This window comes from Ctenopharyngodon idella, chromosome 2 (genome assembly GCF_019924925.1).
Source record: "Ctenopharyngodon idella isolate HZGC_01 chromosome 2, HZGC01, whole genome shotgun sequence".
In the NCBI taxonomy this organism is placed as follows: Eukaryota; Metazoa; Chordata; class Actinopteri; order Cypriniformes; family Xenocyprididae; genus Ctenopharyngodon; species Ctenopharyngodon idella.
The window spans coordinates 12283188-12296474 of NC_067221.1; positions in this window are offsets into that span (position 1 = coordinate 12283188).

Genomic DNA, 13287 nt, shown 5'->3' on the forward strand with positions numbered 1-13287 from the left:
GTAATTTTCATTTAAAAGTGAACTAACCCTTTAAAAAAGGTGCGTTGTTGCGCTCTATTGACTGCTTGTTTACTCTAGAATGTGCATTTGCATGCAATTTAAGCTAAAGAAGACACATTTTCTTTCTCAAACATATTACTGAAACATAATCTTGACAAGAAAATGGAGATTTTAGTTTTTCTCATGCAAGTAGACAGGAGAGAACACAGAACGTAGCTGCAGGCGACATCACCAAGATGGCCGTCGAGTGAACTGACTCGCCTACACTGTCTTCTGGCCGATTGTCTTTCTGAATGAAAAGAAAGAGAGAGAGCGAGATACAAAACCTTTGACAGATAAATCTTACAGTATTCTTCTCCCCAGAGGGTGGTATAGGGTTGGATGGGCAGAGCTCTACCTTTGGCCCGACACTGAGCAAAGGTGCCTTGAGCTCCTCGACTAGAGCTTAGCTGATTTCTCAAAGCAGCCATGTATATTGACCCCTATGCCCACATGCCATTACCAGCCTGCTGAAGTAGAAAAAGAGTGAGAAAGAAGAGCTGGTCAATTGGAGGGAGCTCAGCAAGACACAGTGGTAATGATAATGCAAATTCAAACACAGCACCCCTTTGAAAGCTCGCTGATAATATTTAGCTGGAGCAATAAAAAGGCCTCTCTGCAGCACTAATACAGAATGATGGCCCCTCCACTGAGTCTCCACAGAACTCGGCAGTCATTATTCATGTAGATGATTTAGATGACGCGGTGTGGCACAGTTTGCGAGTCTTTTCAAAACAGCCAATTTATAAATGAATGGTTTATGAAGTGTAAGAGTTTTAATCTCACGGTGGAATGACATGCTTTCACAACTACATATCACAATAATTACCTTAATCAGAGGTGGCTTTGTGCAGCTCAGCAGCAAAGACAACTTTGGTTGGAGATGACTTGGGGTTAGATCAGCATGAATGAAATTGTGGTTTTAAAGCAATAGCGGGATTCAAGCCAATCATGCTCAGACAAGTAGTGGTGTGTTGGCAATAGTGGGGCCTTTAACATATAAGCTGTAAGCTTTAATGGAAGCATCTTTTTACAGGGAATATTACACTGCCTTTCAAAAGTTTGGGGTCAGTATGATTTCTTATTTTACTTAATACTTTTACTTGGCAAGAATGCATTAAATTGACCGTAAAGACATGAATAATGTTAAAAAAAGATTTATTTTTCAAATAAATGTTCAAAAAAAAAAAAAAAAAAATGTTAGAAGAAAGACTGGAGTGAATAGCTTCTGAAAATTCACCTTTTTGTGCCTCAAGTGGCACCAAACAGAATTGCAAAAGTGAAGATGGGTTTCAAACAGGTTTCCAAATCCATCCCCTCATCTTCCATTGATTCCAAACTCCCACCATTCAAGCCCAGGGATTCAGGGGCTTACAAATGTCTTATAATTTCTTATAGTCAGTTAAGCTGGGATATGGGAAATCCCTATATTTTAACATAGAATAAATTGCACACAGACACTTCACCTTTAAACATCTTTTATTTTAAACTTTTTTTAAAAGACCATGTTGAAGCTTAAAAATTATAAAGTCATTAAGTGAACTGATTTTTTTTTTTTTTTATTAACTTGATTATGCTTGATTATACTTCTAGACTACTTATGTTTTGGGTCTCAAACACCCTGAAATGAATTTAATTTAAATGATAATTTATTTAAATTACTTTTTGTTGACCTGGGGTTGTTTAGGTTGAATAGAGCTGTTGAGTTTGTAATCCTAAAACCAAGAAGATAATTAGCATTTATCTTTAGCATGGATTTTTAGAATGGTGGTTTTGGATTTATAAGATTTATTGGTTAGGCCTACTTGAAGAGATGATAAATTATACAAAGTAAAATGTCAAGGATGAATCATAAAGCCATTGAGGTTTTTTTTTTTTTTTTTTTACATTTACCCAATAAGTTGCTAAATGAGTTTACATGCGTAACCAAATCAAACAACCATTGTAGTTCTTTTGTAGCTACAGAGGTTTTTTTTTTTTTTTTCTCAAGAACATAAACCATGTTATATGTATAAAAGTTACCCCATGATGACCTACAGCAGGGATAACACATGTATGACACTGTGCTGTATGTGCTTTTTACCAGCGTAACTAATGTGACCATCCATCTCTCTGTTCCTCTCCTCTCTGCTCCCAGACAGGAAGACTACAGAGAATGTTGACAACCTTTTTTATTTTTCCTCGTCTGTGCGTCTGATTGTGTTATTTCGTCCATAGAGAGGAAGTGACAGTTTTGCCCTGAGCATCGCCTTTGTCTTCCTGGGGTTATGGACACTTTGAAGGCCTTGTCTAGAATAGACCTCGCTCCTGACCAGTACTAACCCTGCACAGAGCCAATGACAGATGGGCTTCATAAAGGCCTTTGAAAAGCCCCCCGTAGTGCTGATCAGGCACTTAGTGCTGCTTCCTCTGTCGGCTGCCTGTACCTTTGAGGCTCTGTCATTCTCCTGGAATGACACTCGCATGGGAATCTTAAATAAGTCATTCCTCTTTCCCCCTTCTTTTTTCTTCTTTTTTTCAGGATGGCAAGTCAAGTTAGTTGTGCAAGATTTTGTCAGTGATCTTATGTCTATTTTGAAACTTCACAAGCTATAAACTATTCTCTTAATTTAAAGTTAAATTGCTGCCTTTTAAAAACAAGCTACTAAAATAGCTGACTGCATTTGTTATTTAGGGGGTAACATCTTTTCAAATACATATTTAGCAATATGATATGACAATATAATTATATGAAATATTTATGGCAATTAAATTTGTTTTGACATACAGAGAGTTCATCAACATATTTATTTGTCACAACAACCATGGCCATCTCAATTATGGTTACAATTCACAGAATAGCTAAATAAACTGATAAATTTACTATATGTATTCTTAAAGGGAAAGTTCACCTGAAAATTATCCCATGATTTACTCACCCTCAAGCCATCCTAGGTTTATATGACTATCTTCTTTCAGACTAACACAATCGGATATATATCTAGACATATCATGGCTTCACCAAGCTTTATAATGGTAGTGAACGGGGGCCTGTTTTAAACATTTTTTAAAAACTTTCAATGTCATTAAGTTAACTGATTTTAAACAAAATTCTCAAAATTCTAGACTACTTATAACTATATATATTAAACACAAAATTATGTAACTGAGTCAAAACAGAGATGAACAACAGCTTAATCTAAATATTTTGTTACATAAAAGTCTAATGGATAAAAGCTCTTAATTTACTCTACTGTTTAAAAGTTTAGGATCAGCAAGACTGTTACAAAAGATTAAAAATTCCAATAAATGCTGTTCTTTTGAATTTTCTATTCATCAAAGAATCCTGAAAAAAAAAAAAAAAAAATCTATCATGTTTATATTATAATAAGACAACTAAAAATTGAGTTACTACCTTTAGTCAGTTATTTTTCAGAATCTTACACAGCCGTGACTTTAAGTGTGAATGACACTTTAGGACATTAGAACTGACCGCACTGATGTGTACAGACTCAAAGACACGCAAAATCGCACACCCAGAAACAAAAACGCAAACAAACACACTTGTAGCATGCCATTTTGCGAAATGCCAAGAGACAAAAGGGCAAGAGTTCACCGATTTGACAGGCCCAAAGAAGCCCAAAAAATAAATTGGTTCCGATCATCCACCCATGTACAACAACTTTAAGGTTTGTCGTTTTTTCATTAAGTTTTGTGTTCCCTCCTTTATTCCTGACATGTTTATGGTGCTCATCAATCAGACGCTGCGAGTTTCACTCCCGTCTTTCCAGACTGTGAGTGTGTTACCAGGCAACCGCAGAGAGCAAAGGGTTAACAAAGGCAGATTCTGTACAGGCCACATGAGTGGGCAGCCTCGCCATGTGGAACAGGGAAAGAGTTGTGACTGCCAACTACTGAACCACGCCGGCCCCCGAGATCAAAGCCATAGCGTCGCACGGAAGGACGGGACTGGGTTTAAAGGCTGTGGGAGCGTGGAAGGAGAGGTTGAGGGGTTGAAGGATGGGTGGGTGGAAAAAGGGGGACGGGTCAGATTTGAAGTTACAGAGACAGGGTGCTCAGGAGGGAAGCATGTCTGACTTTTTAGAGGGTGTCAGAAGTTTGAGGCTAGCTAACCCCAGAGGGCAGACAACTCCACTGTCTCAGGAGGAAGGCACGCACTGGTGTCTAGGTGGCACCCTGCTGTTCCTTTGTGGGAAACTCAAAGAATGCCCCCTCCTGACATCGCTACTATATTCCAATGCTAATGCACAAGTCAGCACTCAGGTATGATTTCACAAATATGGCCTGAAAGTATACTGGGAATTTTGCTAACTGCCAAGAAATGTGTGGGAAACAGACTGTATACACAGCCGTCGGATATTTACCATTGATATTACCATTGGTTAAGTACCATGTATAAACAATGTCAATGTTATGTCACAGTTTACAGTAATGTTTTATGTTAGGAGTTAATAAAGGTTAATGATCGGTTAACATATTTTATCATCTATGCACCATCTTTCATTACTATTATAAAGCAGCTTGGAATAAACAGCTTGATGGAAATAGTGATATAATGAAATATTGTGATAATCAAGACATGAAACAAGTAGAAGCAATCATCTACTACATCAACAATATGTATGATACGTTTATTTTTATTATTTGCTACAGTTTGAAGTGTTGTAATTAGCCTGATATTTTCTTTTCTTTGAGTTATTGCATAATTAGTACCACATGCTCCTTCTGAAACAAAGACGGGACCTGGAATTGACAAACTGCCTCCAAAAGTCCTGTAACGTGTGTGTGGGGTGAAGTATCACAATTAAAATGTTATAAGTAAAAGATGAATGTGTGTGACGGGGCGTTGCAAGAATCTGATTATACAATACATTTCAACAATCATGTTGTGTGTTGTGTGACATTTTCTGTCAGAATTAGCGATTCCGAATTCACGAACGGGTTTGAATAACAGTCTGAATTGATTTGCGATTTAGTCCGAATCATTTGGAGAGTTTGGAGCAGTTTCTCATTGTCACTCTGTAAAATATGCAACATCTTCTTAACAAAAAATATAAAAAAAAAAACAGAAACAGTACACAAAAGAACTTTATTTACTTGGTGAATTCACCTTATTTTTTGGGTAAGAGCGGGCGCGCCCATTTTTAACTTGAAAGGCTCTCAATTTCAGTTACTTCCGGTAATTTTAAATGTACAAACACAGTCCATTATGCTGCATGATGTTGCAAACATGTATTTGTTTTCCTATTATTTTAATTTATTATCATGAACATGAACGCACTAGTTTGTTGCACAAATAGTTTGACCGTTTACAGAACTTACTGTTGATACACGAGGCAACTTTTTGAGCAGTGTTGCTGGGCAATGTTGCCGTCAACGGGCAACCTGGTGAGACACAGATCAACTAATTAGGGCAACAGACAGTTGGCAGCAACCAATCAGAGAGGAGCAAATCTGTTGCCAACCCAATAAATACTTTATTATAAACACTTGTTAGGCTTTCATGTGCCATACGCCCTACAGCCTACACCACTACAGATGTTAAAGACAGCGTCTTTTCAGTATTTATCTGAAAACATTTGATGGCTAACTTACAGCCTACGCACATTAAATTGGACACCTGTAGGTATTTTAAGCATTAAATGAGTTAAATTCCCTGTTTTGGGTTGACACATGACAACTTACCAGCATAAAAAGATATAAGTTCACACTTCTTTTCTTTGCTCCACTGCTGCTGAGAGGCCGCCATCTTGTTTGATTTTTTTTCTGAAATCTCCAAGCCCGTCACGTGATCGGCTGCTAGCATTGGATGATCTCAAAAAATTGCCCACGACTGATCTAAAGTATCCAGATAGAAATTCGTTGCTCATTCTCAGTGGGAAAGTGCCAAAGCAACATTGCTCAGCAACATTGCTCAAAAAGTTGTCCCGTGTATCATCACCTTTACTCTTTTAGTTATTTACTTATAACGGCTAATGAATCGGAAGTCTCGTACATTCACAGGAAATGGCTTATTTCTGTATTGAAAAAATAAGGTGGATACCTATACCCTATATATCATGAATACAGTCACTGTACCATGGTACTGCTACAGTTTTGTAAAGGTAGTGATGTAAAGTAATTGTTTTTCTTAAAATGTCATTTTCTAAGAATGTTAGTTTGTAAAAATGTCTAGGTTACAGTTGTGCAAGAAACTGAACTAGTCAATCATCTATAGCTCAATACTAGGCCTGTGTATAATTGTGTGATTTGTAGCACTGTGTTTTCACCATGATGTTTTTCACTTTGTTTGTGAGTGGTAGTTTTAGAATATATATATACGGCTGGAAAAAGTCCATTGAATCTGTCGTTAATGAAGAAATCATCTCTAGCTGATAGGTTACTAATTATTTCACTTGCTCTTTCACTTGCCTCTTGAATCCCTTTTATCTTTTTTGATTAAATAGTTTTAGACAAAATGTAACTAATAATAAATCACATATACACATCGGGTTGCTGCTTCAAGGTTTGACGTGTTGTGCATTCAGAGATTTTTCTGCATACCTCGGTTGTAACTAGTGGTTATTTGAGTTACTGTTGCCATCCTCCTCTGACCTCTGACATCAACAAGGCATTTTCACCTACAGAACTGCTGCTCAATGGATATTTTCTCTTTTTCGGACCATTCTCAGTAAATCCTAAAGGTGGTTGTGCATGAAAATCCCAGCAGATCAGCAGTTTCTGAAATACTTAGACCAACTCGTCTGGCACCAGCAACCATGCCACGTTCAAAGTCACTTAAATCACCTTTCTTCCCCATTGTGATGCTCATTTTGAACTTCAGCAGATTGTCTTGACTATGTCTATATGCGTAAATGCATTGCTGTTTGATTGACTGATTAGATATTTGCGTTAACGAGTAGTTGACCAGGTGACCCAATTAAATTGGCCATTGAGTGTACAGTATATATATAATATATAAGATGCGTGTGTGTGTGTGTGTGTGTGTGTGTGTGTGTGTGTGTGTGTGTGTGTTTTATGAGGACACAAATCTGTATAATGACATGGGTATTACACTGGTATTACAACGTGAACATGAAATATGAGGACATTTCATGAGTCCCCATATTTAAAATAGCTTTAAAAACATACTAAACAAAACATATAGACAATATATATCTAAAAATGCATAATGTTTTCTGTCATGGGTAGGTTTAGGGGTAGGGGTAGTGAAGGGGGATAGAATGTACAGTTTGTACAGTATAAAAACCATTACGCCTATGGAATGTCCTCACTAAATAGCAAAACAAACCTGTGTGTGTTTGTGATAAGTGGAAGAACACAAAGTTTTGAACGAATCATTGCCATATGGGGACATCTGTAGCCCTCTGTTTGTCTGTTCATCGAGTGCATGTGATAAATGGTCTCATTCCCAGGTGTCCAAAGGTAAATCTATAGGGACCACGCTTGTGCATATGTATGCATCTGTCTGCACATTTGTGCAGTTCACTGCTACTTCAAAGTCAAGCAACACACCCCCAGCGCTGCCCTATTGTGGCTCACTAATGATTAGTACATGAGTGTTTCTATTCACATGCAGCCAACCTCAACAGAGAACGAATTCCTGCTGACAAAAATTACACAGCATTGCAAGCTATTGCACTAGAAGCCCTGTTTCAAACATGCATACTGTAGACAGGAAATGACACTGCACGGTAATAGCAGGACAGACATGACAGCTTGTTGTCATTATTTTTCATCTCTCTCTTCAGCCCCTGCTGCGGATCGACACGCTCCACACAGTGAGATGGACTCCCAGTAAAAGCTAATGTATGTCTTCACTCGTTCCTCTCTCACTTTGTTTCCATAAACATCACTCTCAGCCTAATTTTCAGCCGCCTATTTTATGTCCCCCGCGTGCTTCGCAGCCTTCACCCTCAGCGTTCTCCAGCTGCTACAATGGCCATTGTAGCTCAAAGGACTTGTCAACAACTGGGAAAACTGAAAGCCCTTTTGTTGTGAGTTTGTCTGCATTATCTAAAGTGTCCTCAAACCACTCAGTGAAGAACAGGGGTGGGCTATCTATCAGCCCTGTGCTGTATAGAGTGTGACTTTTAGCATTAGTTTAAATGGTTTCAATTCAATACACAACCACAGCAGTGATTTTTCTGAAAACATTTTTTTTTTTTTTCTAAATGGTAATGAAAACATGTGTTGGTGTTTTCTGCAATTAACGGTTTGGGTGGATTTTCAGATTTTCAGATGGTTTTGGCTTTATAGTATATGCATTTTATGTTGCTTTTTAAATTAGGGACCAAGCACCGAAGGTGCGTAGGCACCTCTTGTATTCGTTGACAATCTTATTATTATTCTTTTTCCGTTTCCGCTCAAATTTGGCACACTGACAGAGGACAGTCTGACCTGTCACCATAGCAAATTTGGAGTCTCTAACTCAAACCCTCTAGCGCCGCCAACTGTCCAAAGTTGCACTCATGTTTATGTTAATAACTTTTGAAACGTAAGGGCTAGAAACAATGATTCCTCTGATTCCTTGGCTCAAGACAATTTGATTGCACCATGTGACGTCATTTTCCGTCATGAAAATTTTCCTGCCATTTAGAACTTTCCAAAAAACCTACTTTTTTGAACTCCTCCTAGGCCTTTGCTCCGATTTTCACGAAAATTGAACCAAATCATCTTTAGACCATGCTGACAAAAAGTTGTGGAATTCAAGCCGATTTGTCAAACGGTTTTCGAAAAATGTGTGAACGAATTTTACATAGCGCTTGCAAAACTAGACGTAAGGCTGTATCTCCTCAATGCTTTATTGTATTCAGACCAAACTTGGTCCATGTCATCCCAAGCATGACCTGAGGTAACATGCTGCATTTCAAAACAGCGCCACCTACTGGTCTGGAGATACAAAAAAAAAAAAAAAGGCTATTTTTGCTTATAACTTCTGAATGGTTTGTCCAAAAATCATAAGTCTCATTAGATTCGGGGCATCATGCTGAGTTCAATGATATCCAATTTTCCCATATCAGCCATTTTGGGCATCAGCCATTTTGAATTTTTTCGAACTTCTAGACCAAAATTTAATCATATAATTTTCAGACCATGCCGGCAAAAAGTCATGGATTTGGTATACCACAGTAACGAAGTTGAGGCATGATGCCAAAGCAACTTTTGAGGCTGTATCTTTGCAATGCTATGGAATTTTGACACCAAACTTTGCATGTTTCATTGTCACTTCACTCTGACTACACCATATCAAACTGGTCACAGAGCTACCTATTGGTCAAAAGTTATAAACCACTAAATCTTTACTAGTGACTGTATTTATGATTTTTTTCAGGCATTTTGCCTAAAATCATCTTAATTTGCCTTTAATTGCTCATTGTTGCAGTTGGTTTGACGCTCCCAGCCATGGTGGCATGACTTATTGTGCCTTCTTTGTGCTTGGCCCCTTAATGGCTGCTTGCAGCTATATTTGTATTTATATTGTTTTTATTTATTTATTTATTTTATTTGCTTTTGCTTATTATTTAATCTAAAAAAAAAAAAAAAATTATTTTACATTTTGTTTTTTTATTATTTTATTTTGCTTATTTATATGAGGCATCAGTGCAAATCGAACATTAAAATAATGCTTTTGAAGTAGCATGTGTTGACTTTTCTGCCAAGTGTTCCCACTATATGTTACGTGAACAGGAAGTAGAGTGGGCCTACACCGAGGAGAAATTGTGAAAAAGACAAATATTTATGGTGTGGTGAAATGGAGTGTTATGGTGCTAATGTAGTGCTCTATGCTTAATATCGAAGTGTTTTGAAGTCATAAGCTGTCTTTTTGGCAACACAACTGAGTAAAGCAGAGTCTTTAGGGTGACTCCATGCTGACATTAATAGCTATGTTCTGCTCAGAGAAATGTGTGTCACCGAAGGCCTCTAGGAAGACTCTGATGCCCTGATTGACTCCCTGGGGGTCACTCTGAGCCTCTAGAGTACAAATGAGGGGGAGGCAGAAGGGGATAGATGGAGAAAAGCAGGACTAGATTAAGACCATATACAGCACTGAATATGTGAAGCAGAAAGGGCTAGATTCACCTTGTTTTGCACCAGCAGGCACCCCTATATTCCATCTATTATACATCAAACTCGCTTAGACCTAAATCAAAACCTTCCTGAAAGCACAAAGACAAAAGCCGCAGTACGCACGGCAGATCAAGCTTTGTAAGCGCTTCTCGAAAGCTCATTTTAGACTACGAAATAACAGTATTGCTAGCATTTTCATTTAAGGCAAGCAGAGAATGCCCAGCCCCCAGTACAAATAATGCAAATTCGTAATCTGTACACCTTCACAACTGTATCACCGTTCACAAAGGTATAATTGTTCTGTTGAGATTTAATGAAATGCAAATGCTCTTGGCATTTCAGAATCAATTTAATACTGGGAGGTTTAATTCTCATCCACAAATCCCTGGATAACATTGTTTTAAACCTTGTTAATAGTCTTAGTATCTGGAGTGCACAAAGTGATAGCACAATGAATAAAAATGAGAGACTTTGAGAGCGGTGTAATTTTCGAAATTAATGGAAACCACTACCATTTGGCAAATTACATTTTTTAATGGGCGAAACAGTATTTACATCTTCACAAAGGCTGTTATGGTCTATACGATTATTTGCATGTAGGGAAATGATTACAAAAATAAATCTGCATTGGGAAATGAGATGCACTGAACTGTCAGTCTGTTCCCTGGCTTTTGCATGTTTTCGTAACAGTGTTTGTGGGAGGCAGTTGAAACCGTGTATCTGCGAGCATATGGAGGCATTGTGCTTTGCACCCCTTGGGCTTGCTGGTTTAGAGCTGTGGGCAGGCCTGTGGTGTCAGATATCCACAATGAACTGAGACTGTAACCTTTATCTGCAGGTTTCATCATTGTTTCATTATCAAAATGATGATGACTCACCAGCATAGAACTATATACTTCTGATGTCATCTCACTTATATGAGTGACATTTCAGCGTTTGCCTGTCCTCCACACGGGACTGTGAATGATGTTATCCTTGTTTATAAAGGTGAAACCATCGAATCTGCCAGTGGATCCACTAAATATCATTGCAGTTTGTAAAAGTTGAGCCTGCTTGCATATTTTATAGTTCACCCACAAATGGAAAATTACCATACAACATTATTCTCTCGTTGCTCCAAACCTTTTTTTTTTTTTTTTTTTTTTAATTCAAGATATTCAATAAAATAAACATTAAATGAGTAATAAAAAACCAGGATATTAAAAAACATTTTTTAAAGAATCTTCTCATACAATAATTCATAGTTATCTTTGGCTGTTTAGCTTCAAATACACCCTTAGGGGTGGGTGGTAAGACAAAAATCTTATATCACAATATGAGTAATTTTATTTCACGATAACGATATATATCACCTTATAAAACGGTTAGTTCCTCTCCTTGATTCTGATTGGTCAATAGCTGTGTTTTATTCAAGATAAAACACGGCTATGACCGCTTAACCCAACGGTATTATGTATCTCTACACCACACCCTTAGCAACCACTCTTAGCAACGTAAACTGTCTGTCCTCAATTTATATTGTTCATTGAAGCTTACTGTATTATGTAGAAGAGTATTGTGAGAAAGAGATTGAGTGAGTGAGTTTATTACCTGCATTCAGATTTAGCATTTTCCTTCAGGTCAGTCCTATATTCATAATAAAAAAATCCATTTAAATGTCCGATGTATTATCTTGTCCTTTTAACAGTTAAGGGGTTTTCCCATGACTGACAGCGCTAGTCAAAGCATTTGTCAGTTGCGGCTTGTTCCGTGTTCACAACAATTCAGTCTTTTCAATGTAAAGGTCTTCGCTACTGACTGACACACTCATAAAGACAGTCTTTGCTGGCGTAATAATGTAACTTCTATTGCTGTTCACAGTCAGGGACTATTTTTTTTCCAGCGAAAGTGAAAGTTTACTTCATGAAAGTTGCATTGATACATATTTTTGGCTTTAATATTTGTATTGTGTGGTAACCATTTTATAAAAGCAATAAGGTACTCGAGGCTAGTGCTGTATCATGAATACAGCACAGCCTCTCATACCTTATTGCTTACATATAGGCCTAGTTATTTTTGCTTAAAATAAGGTTTTTATGATATTAAAATTTTGATACCATTGAAATTAAAATCAATATTACAAAAAAAAAAATCAATTACTTGCCTAAATAAGAAAACTCTCAAGCTTACTGAGGACAAGTAAACAGTGATAAATTAAGAACAACAAAACTAATTACAAGCATATAGGAAAACAAACTACAGTAGAACAAAGACACAAATGAAATAGGCCTACCTGAAAAACTTCAAGCACCAGAAATAAGAAATATTACATAAACAGTATAAAGTAATGAAATGTATATAAAAACACTGCATAGTCTTCACTATGTAAATTAAACCTACGTTTATTCTTATTAAAGTTACAAAACTGAATCAGTCAAGAACAATGAGAGATTTTGTTGTTGTTGTTTGATTAACATTAATCAACATTAAACAGTACTGATTCACATGCAATTACTTTCTCAACTGTTTACGATTACTTAAGACATACAACCCCAATTCCAGAAAAGTTGGGACATTTTGTAAAATGCAATAAAATTAAGAATCTGTGATTTGTTGATTCTCTTTAACCTTTATTTAACTGACGAAAATACAAAGAAAAGATTTTCAATGTTTTCAATGGCCAAATTAATTGTATTTCGTAAATATAAACAAATTTTGATTTTGATGGCTGCAACACACTGCAATAAAGGACAGAGGCATGTTTACCACTGTGTCACATCACCTTCCTTTTTAATTACACTCTTTTAAGTGTTTGGGAATTGAGGATACTAGTTGTTGCAGTTTTGCAAGTGGAATTTTTGCCCAATCTCGACTGAAACAAGACAGCTGCTTAACAGTCTGTGGTCATCGCTGTCTGATTCTCCTTTTCATGATGTGCCAAACATTTCCAATAGGGGACAGATCTGGACTGCAAGCAGGCCAGTCAAGTATCCACTCTACGGTGCAGAGTTTCTACCAAACCACTCTGATGTATCACGTGCAGAATCAGAATTGTCTTGACTCCCAGGAAGGATGTCATCTTGATGGCAGTATATGTCTCTGTACAATCCCAGTATACGTCTCCACGTCAATGATTCCTTCACACATCTGCAAGTCACCCATGCCGTTTGCACTGATGCCCCCCCATACCATGACAGA